Source organism: Pteronotus mesoamericanus, unplaced genomic scaffold (genome assembly GCF_021234165.1).
Source record: "Pteronotus mesoamericanus isolate MK-2021 breed Mesoamerican mustached bat unplaced genomic scaffold, CSHL_Meso_final contig_94, whole genome shotgun sequence".
In the NCBI taxonomy this organism is placed as follows: Eukaryota; Metazoa; Chordata; class Mammalia; order Chiroptera; family Mormoopidae; genus Pteronotus; species Pteronotus mesoamericanus.
Window position 1 is genome coordinate 51,413,959 of NW_026555285.1, and position 6,993 is coordinate 51,420,951.

At 51.9% G+C, this 6,993-nt stretch overlaps 1 long non-coding RNA gene across 1 annotated transcript; it reads left to right on the forward strand.

Annotated features, from left to right (window-relative positions):
• Positions 1-3,445: 3,445 nt before the first annotated feature.
• Positions 3,446-5,502, forward strand: LOC129081144 (uncharacterized). Its single transcript, XR_008530260.1, has 3 exons — positions 3,446-3,549; positions 4,011-4,077; positions 5,467-5,502. It is a non-coding gene; the product is annotated as an uncharacterized LOC129081144 (long non-coding RNA).
• Positions 5,503-6,993: the final 1,491 nt, after the last annotated feature.

Below are 6,993 nucleotides of genomic sequence, written 5' to 3' on the forward strand. Positions count from 1 at the left end.
CCCGAAGCTGGGAGGCTCCCTGCGTTTGCACAGCAGCCCCAGGAAGCTCACAGGGACCGCGTGCCAGCAGGGACGCTACATCAGGTGCTCTTTCGTGCCCGATTTTCAGCTCACGGCGTCTGTCCTGGGATTTCAGTGACGCCTCTTTCTCCTTTAATCGGCCCACACGGAAGCGTTCGTGTGAACTTGGGAAGCTTATGCTGAAAGTTATAAAATACTGTGTTGAATTTTGCAGAGAGAGAGAGAGAGAGAGAGGTACTAATACAGCGAGTCAAGAGACCTTGGTAGGACAGAGGCCGCTGTTGAACGTTGGAATAGGCTGTCGAAAGAGGCTGTAGGATTTCCTTGTCGCAAGAGCTTCAAACGTACACTAGAGGTCCGTTTAAACAAACAGCATTTGGAACCCCCGTGGGTTTGTGCGTGTGGTTATCCCGGGGAGCTCCCTGCCACCCAACTCCATCGCTGCTCTCTAGCGGAGTCGTTCCTTCGCCGTTTGCACAGATATGACCGTTTCCTCCTTCGCAAGCTCCCGCCCCACGTCACAGCACCTATAACACTGTAGCACCACGCTCCGTGTGTCCGCACTCCTGCTCTGGATTATAGTTCTCTGGGGCAGAAGCTCTTCTTTCTCAGCTGGACTTCAAGAGTCCAGTTGAGCAGTGGCAAAAAGACACACCCGGTCTTAAATCGGTCCCCACTTCTTCCATTCTAGCGACATGGGTCATCTCCTTGTTCTAGGAGCTGGCTAAGAACATGCCAATTTTATGTGTTTTTACAATTTCCCTCATGTTAGAATGCACTTTCTTCTTCTCTGTATGTCTCACCATATCCTCCCAAATTCAGCCCAAGTCTCGTTTCCTCCAAAGAGCACCCAGGAGGTTAAAGGTTCGAGGGACCGTTCTTTCCTCAGAAAGTCTAAAGCTTCTTCTTCTTCTTCTTCTTCTTCTTCTTCTTCTTCTTCTTCTTCTTCTCCTCCTTCTCCTCCTCCCCCCCCCCTCCCCTCCTCTCTTCTTCTTCTTCTTCTTCTTCTTCTTCTCCTCCTTGTCCTTCTCCTCCTTCTTCTCCTCCTTCTCCTCCTTCTCCTCTTTCTCCTTCTTCTTTTTCTTCTTCTCCTTCTTATTTTTTACATATTTGGTAGGTTTAAAAAAAAATTATGTTCTGTGACTCCTCAATTATTTTGTGAATATCTAAAAAAACAGGGATCGGGCCCGACCCTTTCCACGCCCCAAAGCCCTGCCTCGTGCTCCCTTCAGAGTAGCTGGTCAATAATGAAAAACACTTGGTGATGAGGGAGATGAGGAAAGTGGCTAATTTGAGCACTAGTGGAACGTTCTGTTTTATTTCTAACGCTGACATTTAATCGAGCTTCTAAAACCTGCACGGAATGAAGAAACGGGATCCACGTTTCCAATATCGTAAAACAACGGTACCGGTCCTGGTCCTCGTTCAGGACCCTCGCGGACAGGTCGCTTGGGAACGCAGAACGTTTCCCTCCCGCCAGGGTGCACTGCTCATCCATCGTTCACAGTTAAGGGGAGAACAAAGAAGGAGAACGAGGGCTGGGAACGTCCGCATGTCCGTCCAGGTCCGGTGTGAGCTAATCGAGCAAAACTGGATACTCTGATTTGCCTGGACTGTGAAGTCAAGTTATTTTGTTGATGGTGAAGCTTTGGGAATTGGTCATAGTCGGAAATTTAGCCCTTGCAGTCACCTAGGACCCTTTAGAGCTTCCAGTGGGAGATGCCACGTTGTTACAAATCTTGTAAGAAGACTATCGACCAGGTCTCAATATTCCGCAAATAACCATTCGTAGATCTTGACTGACTCATACAAATAGGGCGATTTATGTATCTTAGCCATGTTTTGGTGAGAATTCTGAGAAGAGTTCTTAAGAGTCCCTGTTCAAAGTAACTACCTGTTTAAACAGAGTAAGCTGGAAAGACATTAAACATCTAAATGAGGAAAAAGCCTTGTAGCTGATTGATTTTCTCAGGAGCATACTGCTGTTTTTCTTTTTTAAAAGTGTTTAAACAGGATTTAGAAATGAACTGCGTTTCTCTTGGACCTGAACTGTGCACAGCATTTTTTTTTATTCCTGGCCTCTACTCTTCTTGGCTAGAGTTTAATGATCTTTTCTAATCCGACATTTGCGGATTTGGTTGAGCAATCTCTCTTGGCTCGTATTTAGGTCAGTTTGTTGTTCACGAAAATGAAGTCACTGCCATATGGAAGCACTTAGTGCCTTATTTAACCAATAAATTGGGACAGTGAAACCTAGAAAGCGTTTTTATCAAGTTAAAGTATCATACCACACAGGTCTCTCCTTTTTACTCTTCCTGTAAAATTGCTCCTAGAAACTGTGCTCTAGTACAAAAGTTGCTTTTTCAAATATCACCTTTTTTAACCTTAAAAAAAAAAACTTGGACACGGTGAACTCCACCCCAGACAGTGACCTAACTGGACTTTTAAGAAACAGCTTCGAAGTGGATCAGTGTGGAGAATGGAGAGAAGAGGTGGAGGGAGGAGGGGAGGGGGCGGAGGAGGAGGAGGGGGGAGGGGGAGGGGTGGGGGAGGGGGGTGTAGCTGACTCCTCATTCTCAGGGGCTGTGCAGCATGGTGAAAAGATAATAGAAGTTAAGGTCAGAAAACAAGTTCAAATCCCAGCTCTGCCATCAGTCCCTTGAGCTGCCTTCGCCTCGGTTTTCTTCCCTGTGAAATGAGGTAACCACACCCCCGGTGGGAGGACTGGCCGAGCTCCGCGGACAGCGCTGGGCCCCACACAGAGGGGCTCCTTCCCCGCGGTCTTCTCTGTGCAGGCCGCAGGCTCCGTGGCGCTCGGAAACCTGACCCGCCGCTCCTCGTTGGGACTCTCCAGTCCGCATTCGTGGGTCCGTGTTCCCGAGGCACCACCTTCCCTGCTCTTCTCTCTCTGGCTGCCTCTCGCCTTCCCCGGCGTCTATTTTCCCATGGCTTCTTTGTTGTATCTTTTCCCCAAGATCCCCTCTTTGGGCACCTCGTCCCGTTCTTCATGCTCTTCCTGAGCAACATTATCTCTGGGGGGACCAATCTTTTCTTTCTCTAAGTTTCTGCGGGTCATGAATTGGAACTTCCACCAACCCTTTGGGAGCAAGCTTTTATTATGTCTCTGTCTCTCTCTCTCTCTGTCTCTATGTGTCTCTCTCCTTCCGCCCCTTCCTCTTGTAATGGGGAATGAACACACTCTACCTATATGAAGCTGCCCATATTAATCTTAGTAAATATTAAACCCAGCTTGTTACTCTGACCTGATTTTCCCCTCATAGCTAGAGTTTACACGTTGAGTTTCTTTTCTAAATACACTTCACTAGGATCAACAGATTCCATTCCTGTGTAAACCTAGGAAACCATCTGACCTCAGAGCCCTCTGCCTCAAGGACGCTGACCGCAGAGCTCCCCATGGAGACCAGCAAGGACGCTGCCTGTCTGTCTACAGTCCGCCCCACCCACTCCCTCTTTGTTCTGCTTTCCCTCTCTTCCCTCCTCGCCAAAACCTCTGCCTGCACTGAGAGGGTAAGTTGTTAACCTCCCAGCTAACGATCAGAATTCTGTCAACCCTGCGCTTCAGTCCTCGCTGCAGCTGTGAGATGCGCCGTGTCGGCCGGGAACCACTGCGCACCACGGGCGTCCCGGAAGGAGGGATGCTGATGCGAACGGGGAGAGAATCCGGAGCTGGGGAAGAAGATGCCTGGCTCCCCCTTCAGTGGCCCCCTTACTCCCGAGAGAAACGGCGGGTCCCCTCGGGAAGGTCCCCCTCTCGAATTCCCACCAACTCCCTGTAAGAATCGCTGGCTTGGCCAGAGGCCAGAAGATAGGCTTTTGAGGACAGGAACCCGCCCGTCTTCTGGAAATGCCGGCACTCGAATCAGCCGCTCTCCTTCTCGCCAGCACGGGGCTCACGGGCTGGGCTTCTGTGGCAGCCGGCGGCGGAGCCTGGGTTCGGCCACACTCTCACGCTGACCTTCTATCCCCAGGTCTTCTGGACCTTCTCTTCTTGAAGCTAAGCATGTCAAGCAAGCCTGGGATTGCCTGCCATGGCAGGTAAGGTCAGCCTCGTTTAAAAGGAAAGAAATACAGAGTCAGGATAAACACTGTTGATAGGACTTGAAGAATTCAACGGCTAAGGCTGATTTTTACCGCTTCATTGTGGATAAGAGTAAAGAAAGACAGTTTTACTTTTAATCTCCTTATGTTATAATCTCTAATATTAAGACTGTTAACCGCGGAGCTTATTCAAATGTTTGTTGTAGGAAGCTGTGTTGGTTCACTAGGTCACAGGCTGTATTTGTCCTGGGAAATTGAATTTTCTTACCAGCCTGGTGATGATTAACCTTCTCACTGTGATCTCATTGATTTTGCTAAAGTCGATCTTACCCATATTTAACTCTGTCAGTTCTCTTTAGACAGGAAACTATCTCAACCTCTTTGTCTAGATTTTCTTTTTGCTCGTTGTATAATTAAAATAAAACGCCACATCTCCTTCTGACACTGGTCCCCATGAGGTCCCAGGTAGCTCTGCCAACAAGAAAGGCTCTCTCTTGAGTCCTGTTTGACTTTCCCCCATATTTCTTGATCAATTCTGACTATGGAGAGGAGGGGCACGACACACACACTGGCCTTCGTGAGCACTGACATACGGTTAATTGACCTGGGGACTTGCGAAATGATAGTTAAGGTTGAAGAGGAGGGGGACGCGTAGCTCCACCTCATGCCACCTCGGGCAGCGGCTGATCTTTCAGAGAGGAACCTGCGAGGCAGCTCCTTCTCCCCACAGACACGCTGCGCATTCAGCTGCCCATGGACTGTTTTCCTCCGAGAGAACCAGAAACTGGTCAAGTGACTTCTGCCCGCAAGGTGACTTGAGGAAACACCTGCGTTGGAAAGGATGCGAAAGGCTGGGACCCACACTGTGGCTGTGAAGCCCCGCCCCCCCCCCCCCCCCCCGGCGCTGGGCCTTACCAGTGCGGGGAGCCTCAAGCACCCACTTCTCCCCGAGGAGCTGAGGCTGCGGGCCACACACGCAGCACCTCAAGGGACAGGTTTCCAAATGACCTGCCTCCGAGGTGGTGTCACGTATATGTGGAGTGTTAAAAGAAAGTGAGGCGCAGAGGCACAGAGGAGGAGGCTGGCGGCCGGGGCTGGGCGCGGGAGCGGGGCGGCTTGGGGAGAGGGCGCGAGCTCTCCGGCCCGAGCCGGGTGCGGTCTGGCGCGGCCCGCGGTGCCCGCAGCTGACGGCCGCACCGGACTGTATAGCTCAGATTTGCTGAGAGTGGAGAAGCGCCCTCAGTACGAAAGAAAAGCAAGACAGAAAACGCGCGAGGGGCTGGATGGGTCCGTTAACGCGATGGGGACGGTCCTTCCGCACCGTGGGGGGTAGCCAACCGCCAGGCCGCACACTTTACAGGCATCACCATTTCATTTGTCACTTAGGCCTGTGTAACACTGGAAAGATGAAAAAGAACCTGCGTTTCTGACGGGGCCAAATGGGCTCTGGCCGCTTTGCGACAGACGCTTCGGAACAAAGCCTGCCGTCCGTGCTCCTCGGGGACAGAGGCTGCCAGCAGGGCTCCCAGGCGCCCTCCCAGTGTGTCCTCCGACACCTGCTCTGTTCAGACACGGTGGGTGCGCGGACAGGGGGCGCTTCTTTGCCCCGCCCTGTCTTGAACTTGCCCTTCTCTCGGCTGAGAAGGGCAGTCCCTTAAGACACTCAATCTCTTAAGGCCACAGGGCCTCTAGCCCAGGGTCGTCGGCTTCCACGCTGCCTCTCGGGAGCACCCTTCCCCGACGCGCCCCTCGTCTCCCCTCCCTTCCAAAGCCCCTCCCAGTGCCGCACCTCAGCTCCTGTCTCCTGGGCCATGTTCCCATGGAGCCCGGCGCTGTGTTGTGGTTAACACAGACTAAATTCTTTCCGTTTGTTAAATACACGGTAAGTTCCCTGGGCGCAGACCTTACGCTTTTCACTTCTGTAACTTCAGGGCTTGGTCGGCCCTTAGTGACTGTTCATTGAAGATAAACGGACTGAATGAATGAGCTCCATGAGGACCGTGACCAGGTGTTCTTGCCGTGGATCAGCCTCCGTTTATACCTTTTTCCTGGCATAATTATCAACCGCATCCCCTTTCTTTCTCAAAAGAAATGGCCCTGGCTGGCGTAGCTCAGTGGATTGAGTGCTGGCCTGTGACCCAAAGGGTCTCTGGTTCGACTCCCAGTCAGGGCACAGGCCTGGGTTGCCTGCCAGGTCCCCAGTAGGGGGCGTGCAAGAAGCAACCACACATGGATGTTTTTCTCCCTCTTTCTTCCCCCCTTGCCTTCTCTCCAAAAATAAATAAAATCTTAAAAAAAAAAGAAGAAACAAAGGTAAGTTATAGTTTACCCTACACATACGTGGTCAGGGGGCAGAGATAGAGAGCGAAGTCGCCTTTCTTGGCATCTGAGGGGGTATTTTTGTCTTAGGGTTCTCTGGGGGAGCAGACACAACAGTTATTATAAATTATAGCAACAGCACGATCTCCGTGACAATTTCCTCCTCTTCAAAATGGCTGGTTCCTGGGCTTCTGTGGAGAGATGCGTGTTCGCTGGCTAAGGCTGCTGTCACGAAGTCACCCCGACGCGGCTCACACAACAGAAGCTGATTCTTGCGGTTCTGGAGGCCGGACGGCCAAGGTCAAGGGCCGGGTGGGCGTGGCCCCCGCTGAGCGCTTTCTCCTTGGCTCGGGAGCGGCTGCCCTTGCGCGGGCTCTTCTCCCTGCGCCTCTGCGGTGGCCTCTCCGTAGGAGGACACCAGCCCCAGTGGCCTGAGGCCCCAGCCTTGTGACCTCGTGTCACTGCGAGTCCCTCCTTGCGGGCCCTGTCGGCAGGTGAAAGTGCTCTGGGGACTGAGGCGTCAGTATATCGATGGTACGGGGGACGCAATTCGATCATATACACACGTGGGGCACATATACACACGTAGTATAC